Consider the following 17,804-nt stretch of genomic DNA (forward strand, 5'->3'; position numbering starts at 1 on the left):
TACAGTTATGTTCCCCGGCTCTAGACGGATCCCTTCCTTTTCAAAATATTGCTGAACTTATCGCTCTTTGGCCGCGGAGTCAACACACCATGAGGGATAGCCCGATGCCTCCTGTTTCCCTTTCAGATGGGTCATAATGTAATCAGCAAAAAGAGTATCAGGTTTTTCAGAAAAATGCCAAACCTCATACACCTTACCGACTCTGTAACCTTTCTCCACCGCCTTGTCAAGCTCAATGCTACACCAGACACCCGTCAGCGCTCTCTCTTCATCACTGTGCAGACAAGAGGTAGTTTGATTTTCAGTTTCCACACACGTTCTACACAGAGGGAACATCAATTTTCCCGAACAACTGTAAGGCAACACGTGTAAGAACAGCTCGCGAGGAGGGTACATGGTGACTTTGATCAAACCAAAGTAATGTCCGATTTCGAGAAAGTCACGATAAACAATGGTTGGACGCCCCACCGGGTACATTTTGGTCTTGTTGACATAAGGGTACAGACTGGTGAAATCATAGTAATCTACTCTCTCACCCTCCTTTACCTCATAATGTAAACAGAGGGCGTTGGTACGACCCCCAAATAACGCATCCCGGGGCTCTAGACGTTCAGGAAAGTCCAAGGTTTCCATAAACCGTTGTACCCCCGCATCCTGTTGCTTCAGGGTCGTCCACTCGTGTTCCCAAATCACCAGCACGTTCAAACCATAGGTGTTTTTTAAAGTTTCAATTCGTTCCTGGAAATCATAGTACATATCACCGCAGAGTTTTTGTGTTACGGGGTTAAAGGTGTTTGGGTCGAAGCACTGAGGACAGCCATGGTAAATACAACCAGCAAACTCATAAGCGGTACGCCGCCCGAACACGTCGCTAAAACCGTCTAAGTAGTAAGGCCCCATTTTGACTTCCCCTTGATTTAAAGCATGTCTGATGAAGATGTTATCCCGGGCACTCAGGTATTCCAGCCACTGTATGGAGACAGTCGAAAAGTTCTTTTGTCTAGCACGATAGTTGTCAGAAGTGGTGACCGCTATAGTGTTTTTCTGCAAGAAATTGGACCGATACATTTTCATGCAGAGAGACGCTATGGTCACACTTTGCAAAGGGTCGAGACCCGATGTGTTGATAACCTCGGCGCAGAAACGCACACAGGCTTCTTTAAGGATCACCACATCATTTTTACAATAAGCGGCCATCTCTTCTCGGAAATCAAAAACACCTCCCTTAACCGTATTGTACCATTTAAAGAATTCCTCCCTCTCATGAGACATCATAGTAACAACCCCATAATAAGAGGCGGGCGGGTAGGACCCTCGATAATTTTGAGTGTCCTTAGTATTAAAAAAATGGCAGAACCAACCTTTCTTCTGAGCCTCAAAACCCAGAGCCTTAGGCAAAGCGCTCCATTTCATGGGGAGGAAATTTAACGAGTCTATGTAACGTTAGTTGAAAGCTTCGTCGGTGAAACACATGATCTTGCTACCCTGAGCTATTATTTTTGGGGTCACCCCATTTTCCACCAGATACTTCATCAAAATGTAAGAATCATAACCCTTAGCATTGTGGGCAATAAATGTGTAATTGAGGTATTTTGGACCGCGATACCGCGTAAAGAAATCCCTGACACAACTCTCACCGCTAGCTGACCACTCACGATCCAACATGTCAATACAGTGTATATAATTAATTATAATTGTGCGGCGGCTCCTTTTTAACCGGCTGAATAAAGCACTGGTGTTCGGACCCCGGGGTTAAATCAGCATTACAGATCCTGCATCTCGGCTCCAGACATTTGTGTGGTTTAACCTCATGAAAACGGTACTGGAGGCAACACTGCGGGCAATATTTAGTTTGATCACAATAACTCAGTTTTTTAACCCCCTCAGAAGCGGCCCTCTGTACCTTATGCTCGGAAAAACAGAACGCAGAGAGACAAATCCTTAAGCAATCTTTTCATCGGATGGTAGGGGCCAAACCCTTACAACATTGCGGATTGAATCAGACGTTACAGTAACCGTCACAGCGGTGCTTAAGCTTATCATTGAAGGCCTTATAACAACAATGACAAACATACGAACAACCCAAAAAAGCCGTCAAACTCTTTATTCCAAAGTAATGACTATCACTTAGGAAGAGAAACAGTGTCTGTGTATGGGTTTCAGGATGTGTCTGAAATTTCACAAATACTTCCTTTACCTCACAACGGTACCACACAACAATTTTTAAAGACAACAACTCCTCAAACTTGGTGATGTCTGAAAAGGCAACCATCTGTTGAGAGTTTAAGCCGGCCCTCTGATGAAGCATTAAAGCCTCTTGCAGAGCTTGGGGTTCAGGCATGTCGGGGGTGAGTAGTTTTATTAAACTGTAAGCAAAACAGAGCTTATTGTCCCCACTGGAACTCACCACTAATTGCCTGAGCTTGGTCCTAATTATGTCGTTCTTCAAGCATTTCGACAGTCTTCTAAGCGCCCCACCCTCAGGGTTACGAACCACATTCATTACCAGAGACAGACTTTCATCAGCTATGATGGCTGCGTTACTTTGCAATAACGCTTCAATTTTAGCCAGACGTCTAAATTATCTCCACTCAGCATTACAGATAGGTTGCTAAACAAATCATCCCCTCTGAGTTCTAACTGTACAACATCTCGAGGTCTGACCCTTTCAGCAACCTGTTCAAGCATTTTCTGCAAGGCCTCGTGTATGTTGACAAATATTTCTGCATAATTGTCACAATTTAAAAGTTCTGCAAAATTAAAACGCTGAATCATTTCAAAATTGTTATAGGCCGGTCTATCTATAATCACGGGATCACAGGTACTCTTGGACACATCATCATTTTGAACAAAGCCTTCACCCCCTACATTCTCACAGAGCATGTCCTCCACAGCCTTATCAGTCTCAGAACCCTCCACATTCCGAACACCCCCACTGCTGACATCTACAAAACCCCCTTTTTGAGTAGGCTCATTTAAAGCCTGTAAAAGTCCTTCAAAGATATCCAACCGGTTAATGTCAAGACCCTCCTCTATAGTGATGGCTGCTTCTGCCGCCATCCTGTGTTCTAATTGTCTCAAATCATTTATAATAGGGGCAGAATTTGGTAGGGGTAGCTCCTCCAAAGCCTCCACCATTTCAAACAAATCGGGGTGAACTAGGGGGTGAACCTCTATAAGCGCTACCGGTGGGAGGTGGTTATTTAGATCATTGACCATCTGTAACAGGTCGGGGTTCACCGGTAAGTCTGTTAATTCACATTCTATCGGTGGTAATTGGGGGTTATTTAAATCATTTATCATTTGTAATAGTTCCAGGTTCATTGGGACATCAGAGGAGTTCACAACAGGGCCGGGGATGTTCTCTCGGGAAGGTCTTTTTGGGGCCCTAGCTTGTTCATAATCCTTTAGTTTGTGAGTTCTTTTACCAAGTCAGGACATTTTTTAATTTATTTTTTATTTTTCCAACAACCCACAATAGTAAGGCGTTTTGTGTCTATTAAAACATTAAATACGGTACAATTCGTTAGTAAGGGTATTAATAAGGGTGTTTTGGCTCTCTATCAGCAGGTTTTGCCCCACTAACACAAGTCTTTGATTTTGTAACAAAGTATGTTGCAACTCATGCCGACCTTCAGTAAGTAGCTCCGGGGGCTGGTGGCCTGGCTCAGCTTCAAAGGATGGTCGCTCCGGTAAATCTCGGTCGAAGGAGGCAGGGAGCGAGCGTATACTCATGGACGGAGACCAAGAAGGCCTTTGCGGTGACACCCTGGCCAAGCGCGGGGTACTGTTCAGCGTTTCTGTAGCCAAGAAACGGGTCTGGGGGGACGATGTTGAAACCAGGCCGTCGTTGGGTGGTGTGTCAGCCCTGACTGACGGCGACCCCTGAGGTTGTTGGATGCCTGTATTTGTTCCGCCCGACAATGCGGCGGGCTGAATCTGGGGTGTTGAATTACCCCCAGAAGGCTGTGGCCTGAGTAGATGTTGGGGGGTCTCCAAGACCACCGTGGGGGATCCTCTCGGTGATCTCACCGGGGAAGATGTTTGATCCCACTTAGACGGGGTAATTGTCCTCAATAGCTCATCCACAGAAGAGTCTTGGGAAGAATAAAAATATACATTACATTTACATCTTTAAACGGCGACAGAAATCAAACTTAAAACAACATGTCCAGGACATTCAAAACCTTTAGCTTTTTTAGACCTTTGAAAATAGCCTTAGACATTCACTACAACGCCTTATTATTTACAGACAATATATTTATTAGGACTTGATAATAAATGTAAAACAGAGAAGCCGCTGTAAATAAACTGTTTCTTAAATGTTTCTTTAAAAACTGTAATATTGTTAATAAAACACACACACACACAACAACATTTCATTTTTAAACGAACCTTCCAAGTGTTAACGCTTCCTGATCCCGGGACTTCCTGTTTCACAAACGTTTTCACGATCTGTTTAAATATTAAATACAATGAACACCTTCAAGCCTTTTCCTACAACCACTTTAAAACAGAAGTATAATAGCGGGAGATAAGCCAAACAACTTACTAAACCCTTTCGGACGGCTTTACTTCCTAACCAGACGGTACGACAATCGGTCATTTCTAAACACGTTCCCCAGAAACAAGCCTAGATCTGTCCGGACTTCTAAAGATCTTTCCCAGAACCCCCCGCCCTACAGGAAACGGTCACCCATCGCTTAAATATTAGCCCTCAACGTGCAAACAAAGCCCTTTTAAAAACATTAAAGTTTGAAAGATCTTACTTACCTCCACAGAATAATCGTTTCTTATGTTTTTCGGCTGGTTTAGCTTTTTGCACCGCTGTGAAGGTAAGAGACATGTTTAACCTTTAACCACACCGCTTTATAAAAAGATTTAACCTCTTACAGGCTGCAGACATATACTCACAGCTATCAGATACCGGGGCTGACAGCCTTTCAGATTCTTGAAAGGTTACGGTTCTCGAAGGTAAAACGAAACAAGCCCTCGATGTGGAAGGCCTTTCGTTGTCTCGAACCACGTTTCTTAATACTGTTAGACAGGATAATTTTTTTAAAATTAACAAAACTGGACTCAAACATCTTACAGAAACGTTATACAAACAAACAGGGGTTTAGTTCTTACCCGGTCGGCAGACAGCCTGTCTAGGGACAACCACTTCTCTTGGTCGAGACATTAATCACAGGCCTTTCGATAGTTTCTGTGTAATTAAAGAGACCGGCATTAATATATATTAAAACGTTTTCATAACTCTAATGAGCCGCTTCAAAACCACACACACCCATACATAAGAACCCATGAGCGCAAACACAAAAATCTTACCGTCGTTGTTCCAGATGATCTCCTCAGCGTTGGGAATTAACTCCTGTTGACTGGCTGAAAAATAATTTTACAGAACTTAAAACAAATGTTATAGCCTTATTTACAATACATGCACACAACACGCTCTGAGTCAATGAAAATAATCTGAAGACTTGCCTAAAAACTCGTTTAAATCGAAGTCGCTGATGTTGTTTCCGGACATTGTTGATCTTTAGACTTAAATCGAAAGGTCAGTATGAGTCTGTCGAGCTGAAGACCAGACCTTCATACTTATACTGATGGCCACATGCCGGATCTGCTTGTAAGGCATTGTTCTGGTCTGGCCTTTGTGCCGCCCTGTTACCAATTAACATATCAAAACCAACCAATAAAATGACACTGCATCAAATTTCAAATAGAAACCAAGATGGAGACGATCTCTTCCTCTCTACTCTAAACTTTTATTAGAACCTTTAGGTCTCTCAAAAAAACATTTTTAAGCATCAAGACCTATAGTCAACAAACCACTAAGAATATTTCAGGCCTTTATAAGCACTAAAAAACAACCTGAGCCAAGAAAATAACTATAAAGATCTAAAATAACTAGCGCTTTTACAGTGATTTTTTTTTTTTTTTTTAATAGCGATGCTTTGTTTGGTATTAAACAAGTCACAAACTACTCAGAACAGCGTTTATCCCCGCAAAAGAGATATTTGGGTTTATTTTACAAAGCTTATAAATTATATAGGTTAAAAGTATTCTGAATGTTTTGATACCACACGCCATACCTACTGTTGTCTGAGCCCACCCCCGCCCCCCATGGTGTGAGTGATTTAGCCTTGAGTGTTGTGATCTATTTAGCATTGAGTGATCAGTTGTTTTTATTTTTTAAACGATTCCTTATCATCAGGGATTGAGACTGCTAAAATACCTTAAAAGCATATCCTTATCTTAAGTCTAACTCCTATGAGCTTTAAGACCCTAGAATGTATTTAAGTAAAACGACTGAACACATTATGTGAGAGATAAAATATAACCACAGCTTTTTTTTTTTTTTTTTTTACAAAAACAATTAACCTATACACACAAACACCCACACACACACCCTCTTTTTTAATTTTATTTTTAATTAAATTTGAGGGGAGAGACAGAGCCAGATACAGTGTGGATAACATAAGTACCCTATGCAAAACAGGCATTGTTAGGACCTGGGATCATAACAGACAACAGAACTTGTTGATCTTATAAAATGATTGGGCGAGAGAGAGAGAGAGACAGACAGAGACAGTGTGAATATGATAAACGCACTATTCAAAACTGGCATTGTTAAGACCTGGGACCATTACAGACAACAGAACTTGTTGATCTTATAACGGTTTAGATTTACTAAACCATTACATGTATATTTAAAAAAGACCCCCAAACACTACAGGAAGAGCCGACCCATTCACACTCTACAGTTGACCAACAAGAACAACAAGAACAACAGGTTATGGGCGGCCTTGTTGTTCAGGGTTTTATGGGTGTACACTTTCTGACGGATATGACGTAGGAATAATTAAGGAAATAACTCTACCTAAAATCACGCCCCCCAATTATGACGTAGGAATATTAATAAGCTTAGGGCATACGTCATAACAAAATAGGCCGCGCCCATAAAACTCTACCATCTACTCATAAGAGTAACAGCAATGTCGCCGATCCTGCTACGGTCGTATTGTAACAGCAACAACATGTATCGATTTTAAAAGTGTCAGTTCCAGCGCCTCGCAAAGCTACCCTTCTGCGATCGTTTGTTCTCAAGGTCAGGATTTCTTGCCACTCCGAGGAAGAGAAAACTACAGCCAGCCTTGGGGCAGAGAGATGGGGACGGGTAACACGGCACTGGCACATGTGCACCGCGGGTTGTTTCCACCCGGTTTCGAACCGGGGACCTTTCACGTGTGAGGCGAACGTGATAGCCACTACACTACGGAAACCGCCCCGTCCTGGTGTTTCGAATGGCTCCCATCGAAGCCGGCTGGTAAAACACACACAGGCGTTTCCCGTGGGCCAGCCTGTGAGATAAAGGTTTCTATTTTCACTGACCTATTTTGCATTGCTCAAGGGCACATCAGGACACTTTGGAAACTCTTTCAAAGGAAGAACGCCCTGAGCTATGACAAGACTTACACTTACACCAACAAGGTGATGCTCAATGGCTTGTTCAAACAGCTGCTGCTCGTCTTGTGCCACCATCAGACAATCACAGAGCTATTGTGCCTTCTACACCTTACGGTAGCTACAAATCTAACTACTGCTTTACTTTAACAATAATAATGACGGCGACCACGACGACAACAAGAACAACAAGAAAAACAAGAACAACAACAACAACAAGAACAAGAACAACAACATCATCATCAGATTTTAATTAAAAGTGGCTACACCAGTGTTAACAATTTCAACCTGTCGACGGACGGACGCTCTGAGTGCACCGATTTCGGGACACTTCGGAAACTCTTTCAAAGGCAGGACGCCCTGCGCTCAGACAGTGCCTGCACTTAACCCAACAAGGTGATGCTGAATGGCTTGTTCAAACGGCTGGTGGTCTTCCGTCACCACCAGACTATCAGAGCTATACTGCGCCTTCAACTACATAAGAGTAACTGCAATGTCGCCGATCCTGCTACGGTCGAATTGTAACAGCAACAACATGTATCGATTTTAAAAGTGTCAGTTCCAGCGCCTCGCAAAGCTACCCTTCTGCGATCGTTTGTTCTCAAGGTCAGGATTTCTTGACACTCAGAGGAAGAGAAAACGACAGCCACCCTTGGGGCAGAGAGATGGGGGACGGGTAACACGGCACTGGCACGCGTGCACCGCGGGTTGTTTCCACCCGGTTTCGAACCGGGGACCTTACGCGTGTGAAGCGAACGTGATAGCCACTACACTACGCAAACCAACCCGTCCTGGTGTTTCGAATAACTCCTATCGAAGCCGGCTGGTAAAACGTACACAGGCGTTTCCCGTGGGCCAGCCTGTGAGATAAAGGTTTCTATTTTCACTGACCTATTTTGCATTGCTCAAGGGCACATCAGGACACTTTGGAAACTCTTTCAAAGGAAGAACGCCCTGAGCAATGACAAGACTTACACTTACCCCAACAAGGTGATGCTCAATGGCATGTTCAAACAGCTGCTGCTCGTCTTGTGCCACCATCAGACAATCACAGAGCTATTGTGCCTTCTGCACCTTACGGTAGCAACAAATCTAACTACTGCTTTACTTTAACATTAGTAATGACGGCGACTACGACGACAACAAGAACAACAACAAGAACAACAACATCATCATCATCATTATCATCAGATTTTAATTAAAAGTGGCTACACCAGCGTTTACAATTTCAACCTGTCGACGGACGGACGCTGTGAGTGCACCGATTTCGGGCACTCCAATGAAGAAAAGCTACCCACCGCCTCCGGGGAACCACGAGGGCAAACAGGACGAAAAGGGCCGGCCCACAGCAGGCTGTTTCCGCCCGGTTTCGAACCGGGGACCTTTCGCGTGTTAAGCGAACGTGATAACCGCTACAATACGGAAACTGACACCGCCGCGTCTTGCTTCAAACGGTTACCGTTGAAGCCTGCTGGTAGAACGGGCTCAGGCATTTCAGGTCGGCTAGACTGTGAGATGGCGTCTGAAGTGCCGTGAAAGGATGCCATTTTCACAGACCTGTTTGGCATTGCTAAAGGGCACATCAGGACACTTCGGAAACTCATTCAAAGGCAGGACGCCCTGCGCTCTGACAGTGCCTGCACTTAGCCCAACAAGGTGATGCTGAATGGCTTGTTCAAACGGCTGGTGGTCTTCCGTCACCACCAGACTATCAGAGCTATACTGCGCCTTCAACTACATAAGAGTAACAGCAATGTCGCCGATCCTGCTACGGTCGTATAGTAACAGCAACAACATGTATCGATTTTAAAAGTGTCAGTTCCAGCGCCTCGCAAAGCTACCCTTTTGCGATCATTTCTTCTCAAGGTCAGGATTTCTTGCCACTCCGAGGAAGAGAAAACGACGGCCGGCCTTGGGGCAGGGAGATGAGGACGGGTAACACGGTACTGGCACGCGTGCACCGCGGGTTGTTTCCGCCCGGTTTCGAACCGGGGACCATTCGCATGTGAGGCGAATGTGATAGCCACTACACTACGGAAACCAACCCATCCTGGCGTTTCGAATGGCTCCCATTGAAGTAGGCTGGTAAAACGCGCACAGGCATTTCCTGTGGGCCAGCCTGTGAGATAAAGGTTTCTATTTTCACTGACCTATTTTGCATTGCTCAAGGGCACATCAGGACACTTTGGAAACTCTTTCAAAGGAAGAACGCCCTGAGCTATGACAAGACTTACACTTACCCCAACAAGGTGATGCTCAATGGCTTGTTCAAACAGCTGCTGCTCGTCTTTTGCCACCATCAGACATTCACAGAGCTATTGTGCCTTCTACACCTTACGGTAGCAACAAATCTAACTACTGCTTTACTTTAACAATAATAATGACGGCGACCACGACGACAACAAGAACAACAAGAACAACAACAAAAACAACAGCAACAAAAGAACAAGAACAACAACATCATCATCATCATCATCAGATTTTAATTAAAAGTGCCTACACCAGCACTTACAATTTCAACCTGTCGACGGACGGACGCTGTGAGTGCACCGATTTCGGGCACTCCAACGAAGAAAAACCACCCACCGCCTCCGGGGAACCACGAGGGCAAGCAGGATGAAAAGGACCGGCCCACAGCAGGCTGTTTCCGCCCGGTTTCGAACCAGGGACCTTTCGCGCGTTAGGCAAACGTGATAACCGTTACACTACGGAAACTGACACCGCTGCCTCTTGCTTCGAACGGTTACCGTTGAAGCCTGCTGGTAAAACGTGCTCAGGCGTTTCAGGTCGGCTTGGCTATGAGATGGCGTCTGAAGTGCCGCGAAAGGATGCCATTTTCACTGACCTGTTTGGCATTGCAAAAGGGCACATCAGGACACTTCGGAAACTCTTTCAAAGGCAGGACGCCCTGCGCTCTGACAGTGCCTGCACTTAACCCAACAAGGTGATGCTGAATGGCTTGTTCAAACGGCTGGTGGTCTTCCGTCACCACCAGACTATCAGAGCTATACTGCGCCTTCAACTACATAAGAGTAGATAGTAGGGTTTTTTGGGCGCGGCCTATTTTGTTATGACGTATGCCCTAAGCTTATTAATATTCCTAAGTCATAATTGGGGGGCGTGATTTTAGGTAGAGTTATTTCCTTAATTATTCCTACGTCATATCCGTCAGAAAGTGTACACCCATAAAACCCTGAACAACAAGGCCACCCATAAATACCCCCACCCCTCTGAAGGCAACGCCCCGAAACTCTCCTCTCTATTTAAGAACCCGCGCTTCTTTTAGGCAATACCTCTTTAATTCTCAGCTTCTGAAACATCCCGCTTCTTCAACATGTCCAGCGACATCAACATGAAACCCCGCAAGAAACAATCCCGGGCAAGGGTTCCTGTACTCACCAATTTGAAGATTGAACGCTCCTGGGTGTTGTTCTGCGGGGCTCGACAGGGTTACCGCTTTAAAAGGGATCCCGGCTATGTTGGAGTGGAGCTTTTTGCTTTGGGAGAGAAGGAGGGTACGTTGGAACCTTTTGAGACGGTAATTGAATACTCTTATGAGGACTGGTTGAAGGTGATGGCCTGGAAATATCTGGGGCTTGTGGATAAGACTCTAGAAGGCTTGCAAGAGGGTCCAAGAGAATGCGAAATGGAGTCTCCGACTCAGGGTTTTGAAAGGTGTGAATGGGAAAGCTTGCAGAACTACGGTAGAGTGGTGAAGAGTCTATCTCTAACTACAGATCGTAAGATTTTGTTTAGCAGTACCCTGATTACAAACCCTATTGAAAGGGGTGTGGAGGATCCAGAAAAACAGGTTACTGAAATTATGTTTGACGCCGTGGACTGGCCGTTCTTGAAAGAGGTCATAAACTGTATAAATGATGGTTTTGACATCTTGACCAAATGTTCGCAACTGGATTTGGTTAGAAGGAGAATATGCTGGATTATGGATTATATATCCCCCTTGAATGACGACGACGATGATAAAACAGACGACGTGTGGGGTTTTGAAGGGGGGTCTGACGGCTCAGGGGCTACTCTCTTCTAAGAGGGCGGTGTGTCGTGACGTAGTGAAGAGATAGGATAAAAGGCACAACAATTCATTCATGGTTTAAAATTAAAGAGAATGTCTTACCCGAAAGCTGCGGACGTCGACAGGCTCTACAGGCCTCTTCAAACCCGGGATCACCCCTGGTTCTATTCCCCAGATTTTGTATACACTCCGGAACCCTCTGACTGCGGTTACTCTCCAAGACCTCAGACCCCGGTCCCTCAGGATGAAACAACATGCGGTGCGATGGATGTCCAAATGAGTCTCGGGGATCCCCAGCCTCTGGAGCTCATGGAGGGCCTTGATTTTGCCGAACTGTCTACCGTCTGTGCGTCTCAGGAGGGGGTCAGTCCAATGGATGTAGAAACACCCCACAAACCACCAGGCGACCCAATGAGCATCGGACTGTCCCGGAGGCATGATGAAGACGCAGGATTTATGCCCGGGGTATGTGACCAAGTAAGCAGAGTGGTTAAAAGCACCCTGGTGTATATTCTGAGTGCTCTCATCGACCGAGCTCTGAAAGAAGTCTGTCGGGGGTGTGAAGTGAATCACCCCAGTCAGTTGAGACACAGTTGTTTGTTTGAACCAGACCGTTACTATTTCCTGTTCTATTTCAACGTGTTTTACAGAAGACTCAACAAACCGTGGCTGAAACCGGCACTAATCAAGGCGCTGTCTTACTCCCACATACATGTCACTGCGGGACAAGTCCAGAAAATCATAGATGAGATTTTGCTGGAGCTGAAAAAGGAGCCGTTTATAATAGAGAAACTTGGGCAGCTGCTCAATGACCTGGATGAGCCGAGTAGAAAAACCGCTGGCAAGCTAAAAGCTTATTTCTTCCGTAAAGAAGTTAAAGCTGGGGGCAGCGACGAAGAATTCGACATCTACGCCACTGATTCAGACTCTGACCTGAACTAAGGGACTTTGAACATGGGGAATGTTCTGGACTGCTTCTGCAACTGGTTCTGTCATCAACACTCTGCAGCTAACCTGAGAGCGCTATTACACCATGTGCTTGACAGAAAAGTAGCCAACGCGAGCCTTTTCTCTACAGATTTAACCATCGATGAGGATCAACTTTCAAACCTGGAAAAGTTAATGGCTGCTGTAACAAAGACCGGGGGGTACGAACACTGGGATGAAGCGCTCAAGGGGGCCAAGAATGATATTAGGCCATTTCATCAACATCTGTATGACCTTTTACTGAGCATGTTTAATACACCTCTGTTTACTTTTAAAATAGGTCATATTGTTGTTTTATTTACATATGTAACTGAGGTGTGTGCCTACAAGATAAAGAAACAGGTATATTTGTTGATATAGATCAAGTAACCAATCATCTGATTTCTTTTTGTCTGGACCGTAGAAAAAATTGTTGTGTATGTTATACTTTTCTCAAATGTCTAAAAAGGGGTATCTGCTCTCCTGAAGTTGAATAAAAAACCTTGTATAAAAACTTTGCGCATAGTGTGGGTCTGTGTGGTTATTTGACAGAATGACTCGGCAAGCTCCCCAAATGCAGGAACTATACTACAACCCAGCCAAGATTGGGGGTTTGGCGGGTAAGAAGGGTTTTCAAAGAGGACTCGCTGAGGCCGGAGTGAAGGTTAATGTTGTGGTTGTTTCAGAATGGTTACGGGAACAAGACGCCTATACCTTTCATAAACCTCTCAGGATTAAGTTTAAAAGAAACCGCGTATATGCAACTGACATAGACTCACAATGGCAAATGGATCTAGTCGATATGTCAAATTTATCAAAACATAACAATGGTCACAAATTGATGTTGATGTGTATCGATGTGTAATCAAAATATGCCTGGGCTCGAATTCTACATAATAAAACAGGTTGGGCGGTGACAAGGGCCTTTGAGGATATATTGTCCCAGGGTCGATGTCCTAAAAAACTGCAGACTGATTAAGGAAAAGAGTTTCTCAACAGAGAATTTCAGAATCTACTGAAGAGACACAAAATACATCATTTCACCACCGGAAATGAGCTTAAAGCATCGGTAGTGGAGAGGTTTAACCGCACCATAAAGACCAAAATGTGGAGATATTTTACAGCGGTCAACACGTTCAAGTATTTTGATAAAGTTCAGGATTTTATTGATGCTTACAACCAAGGGTATCACACCAGTATTAAAATGAAGTCTATAGATGTTGATCAAAGTAATTCTTTTCAGGTCTATACAAAATTATACGGACCATTTATTAAGAAGGGAAAAACTACTTATAAGTTCAACATCGGTGATGTGGTTCGCGTTTCAAAGCTAAGGAGTACTTTTGCCAAAGGTTATGAACAAACATTTTCTGACGAATATTTTACAGTTACCGAACAGTTGGCTAGAGACCCCCCCGTGTACCGGTTAAAAGACTATGACGGGGAGGATATAGAAGGAACGTTTTACGAAGCCGAGTTACAAAAAATTATTGTGGGTAAAGACAGTGTATACAGAGTTGAAAAGATATTAGCTGAAAAAACCCAGAACCGGAAAAAATATGTGTTGGTGAAATGGCTTGGATGGCCTGAAAAGTTCAATAGTTGGGTCCCGGAACAACAGGTTTGCGATATTCAATCCTTATAACAACAAGCCCGCGGGTGTGTTGGGGGCATTACTTTCGATACTCAAGATGGAATCAGGAGGCTTCTACGTGACTCTACCCAGTAACGCCTCTCTCGATATATACCCTAAAAATGAAATATCCAGTTACACGGTACAATTTGGAAAATCTATAGATCTAAGGGGGTTGTGGGAAGTGGGGTTGGCGGAAATACAGTATCCTTACACTTGGGCTGTTTTACAAGATAAGGATGCCACCTTCGCCATTTTTGATGATGTTAAAAAGAGTCAATGGACATTCACGATACAAGGAGGTTATTATGACAATGTGGATAAAATATTAGATGAGATGCATAAACAGTTCTCAGAAGGCACCCCCAACATCAAGCTATATTACAACCCTATTAAAAACAGAGTGTACAAGGTGTTACCAGGTATTAGCATTCAAACCAGCGGCCAACTGGGGCGTATATTAGGGTTCTATTCTGACACAGAGAGCAGGTTCTCAGAAGTGGTGTGGCGGCTTTAACACTCTTTATGTGTATACGGATATCATAACCCACCAGAGGGTTGGGGATAGTTATGTCCCCCTTTTGAGAAATGTACTTATTAAAGGTAAAAGCAATGACATGGTCACAATTACTTATGACAAGCCACACTACGTACCAGTCTCAAAGACCCACTTTGACAACATCACGATCGAAGTAAAATCGGATCAGAATATCAACGTACCCTTCCGCTTCGGTAAAGTTAATGTCAAACTACATTTTCGACCCCTGAAACAGTGTGTACATTATTAAAATGGCTACCTCGAGGGGTTATGTAGATCCTAGCGCCTATGTGGATTATTACAAGATGCAAGATGGAACGGCTTGCCCGGTTTTGTAGGAGCCCCCACAATGTATGGCGCCGGTCTAGGAGGACTCTTTCGTGGTCTCTTTAGAATGGCCGTACCCCTGCTTAAGAGAGGCTTTGCTATAGCCAGACCCCACTTGAAATCAGCGGCTAAAAATATTGTTAGTGACGTGTTCACCAATGTTATGAACCGGGCAGCTAGCCATGAGCATCAGGAGGGTTCGGGTCTCATGGTAATGGCGAGGAGGGGGGGTAAAAGAAGAAACAGCATGTGTCCACCAGGGCGACGATGATCTGTGGCTAACAAAAAACGAAGAATCTCTCATTCTCCAACATATTGTGGAAACACTCGGAGAAGGAAGCAGCACAAGAAAAAACCTGCAAAAAGAAAGTCTCAAAGAAAGAAAAATAGAGCCTCAGGATACATCTTTTAAACATGTCTTTTGTCCACAGTCTATCGGAAGAATGCGTCAAATCAGAACTGGATCTGTTTACAGTTCCATACACTCAAACGAGTATAGATAAGATCATATATGTAGAGATTCCCCCTCTTTCTGCAATTTCAGACACGGCCCCTCTGGAGTTTTTTATAGCTGGCAATGGCGAGGATTATATTGATTTGAATAACACATTTATTTTAATGAACTGAAAAGTGACTGATTAGGATGGCGATGCAATCGAGAAGACGACCAACGCTGGGGTCATCAATTACCCGGTGGCCACCATGTTTTCACAGGTGGATGTGACCCTGGGAGATCGGCTCATTAGTCAAAGCAGCAATACTTACCCCTATAGAGCCATGATGGAGTGTAAACTTAATTATAGTAAGGAGACCCTAAGCAAACAGTACAGCCCCGGCCTTTTCTTCAAAGACATCCCGGAAGCTATGGACGACAAGGATCCAGAGGGACTCAATAAGGGTTTGCAAAAAAGAACGGCCTCTTCAACAGAAGGGAGGACCTTTGAGCTAATGGGGCATATCCATGCAGACATATTTTTCCAAGAAAAACTCATGCTCAACGGGGTAGACATTAAAATTAAAATGATCCGTAGTAAAAGTGCTTTTTGTCTGATGACCCCTGATACTGAAAAATATAAACTGACCATATTATCGGCCTCGCTGTTTGTGAAAAAAGTGTCCGTCTCCCCGGCGGTTAAACTAGGACACGCGCAGGCGTTAATGACGGCAAACGCCGAGTACCCGATCGAAAGAGTCTATATGAAAGTCCACAGTATCCCCGCAGGGACACGGGTGATGAACCAGGAAAATCTGTTTCTAGGACAGCTCCCAAAACAGGTTATTATAGGCCTCGTGGTTAATGATGCATTTACCGGGGTTTACAACAAGAACCCCTTTAACTTTAAAGATTATAATGCGGAATTTATAGCGTTGTACGTCGATGGTGTGCAGGTTCCATCCAGACCTTTTCAACCTGACTTTGAAAACGGCAATGCGGTTCGTGAATATTACAGTCTAGTACTGGCTACGGGTCGCCATCTCAAGGATCAAACTCTGCTGATCGATCGCCGGGAATACTGCAGCGGTTACACCCTGTACGGTTTCAACCTGACCCCTGACGAAGAGTGTGGACAACATTTTTCACTGATGAAGACGGGCAATATGCGTTTGGAGATGCGTTTCAAGCAGCCTCTACCACGCACTGTAAATATGGTCGTGTATGCTGTGTTTGACAACATTATTGAGGTGAATCAGAGAAGAAACGTTCTGTATGATTATTATTAAAATGAACACCAGAGAGCTCAACCACATCATGAATGCCCTGGCCGGCTCACGGAAACTGTTTAAAGGGTCAACGCCTGCGATCAGCTGCCTAAATTTAAGATCAAGAATTTACCTGCAATGTACATAATCAACACACACCCTAAAAACATGCCCGGAGAACATTGGCTGGCTATTTATCTAAGGGAGGACCACCGTGGTGAATTTTTTGATTCCTATGCAAACCCCCCGGATTTCAGACATTTCCCTCGGAAGATCAATAACTTTCTGCTCAACAACTGTCAAGAAACCATTTACAGCGGTCGTCAAGTACAAAGTCTTCAGACCTTCACTTGTGGTCAACACTGTGTGTTTTTCTTATATCATAGATCTAAAGGAAGGTCATACCCCGATATTATGGCCTTGTACAGTGAGGATTTAGGCCAAAATGATAAAAAAGTGGCAGAGTTTGTCAGGACACTGTGGACCCCCCCTTATAACACAATGACTTACGACCCTAGCCAGCCATGTATACAGATGGGGTGTTCTTGTGAGGATTTTAAAAGATGTCATGCGTGTTAAGGTGAAAAAATAATGAAAACAGCCTTTGAATCATTAGTTATTGTTTTTTTTCAATACAATTCTTATACAAAGCAGGGGTTATGTTATAAATAAATGTACAACATTTGAAAAAAAAAAAATAAAATAAAAAATTGTTTGTCGGGTCATTATTTACAGGGGAGACAAATAAAAACATGAGATTAATAAGCTTCCCAACGATGGATAGATCCTGAGGATGGTCGCTCAGCACGGTCAGAGTAATGAGATATCGGAGTCAGATCAGGCTCCACCTCTTTACACAGACGGATTTTTTGTAGCGTTTCCTGGTTAGGAACTGTGGATTGGGGCATGTTCAGACAGGCCATCGCCTGTAGGAAAGCATTCCAGCCTACAGGTCGGCGACTATCGGGTACCTTATTAGTGCTAGTGACACTCTTCAACAAATCAAACGTGTGAACCTTTGATCAGTTGTCCTTTAAAAACAAATTCACCCTGTTCATTCCAAGCCGTTACCCGCGGTTTCTGAACCATTTTGTGCAGGATATATTCTGCATGTCTTTTGCTTCTGGCCGGCATGTTTCTCA

General features: G+C 44.1%; 4 non-coding genes across 4 annotated transcripts; all 4 read right to left on the bottom strand.

Annotated features, from left to right (window-relative positions):
- Positions 1-7,213: 7,213 nt before the first annotated feature.
- On the bottom strand, positions 7,214-7,286 carry trnav-cac (transfer RNA valine (anticodon CAC)). The gene has a single exon. It is a non-coding gene; the product is annotated as a tRNA-Val (tRNA).
- A 1,535-nt stretch (positions 7,287-8,821) lies between these two features.
- On the bottom strand, positions 8,822-8,894 carry trnav-aac (transfer RNA valine (anticodon AAC)). Its single transcript has one exon. It is a non-coding gene; the product is annotated as a tRNA-Val (tRNA).
- Positions 8,895-9,435: 541 nt separating this feature from the next.
- trnav-cac (transfer RNA valine (anticodon CAC)) lies at positions 9,436-9,508 on the bottom strand. Its single transcript has one exon. It is a non-coding gene; the product is annotated as a tRNA-Val (tRNA).
- Positions 9,509-10,109: 601 nt separating this feature from the next.
- Positions 10,110-10,182, bottom strand: trnav-aac (transfer RNA valine (anticodon AAC)). The gene has a single exon. It is a non-coding gene; the product is annotated as a tRNA-Val (tRNA).
- Between the last annotated feature and the right edge of the window lie 7,622 nt (positions 10,183-17,804).

The sequence above is a fragment of the Amia ocellicauda genome (assembly GCF_036373705.1).
Source record: "Amia ocellicauda isolate fAmiCal2 chromosome 11 unlocalized genomic scaffold, fAmiCal2.hap1 SUPER_11_unloc_2, whole genome shotgun sequence".
NCBI classification, from domain to species: domain Eukaryota; kingdom Metazoa; phylum Chordata; class Actinopteri; order Amiiformes; family Amiidae; genus Amia; species Amia ocellicauda.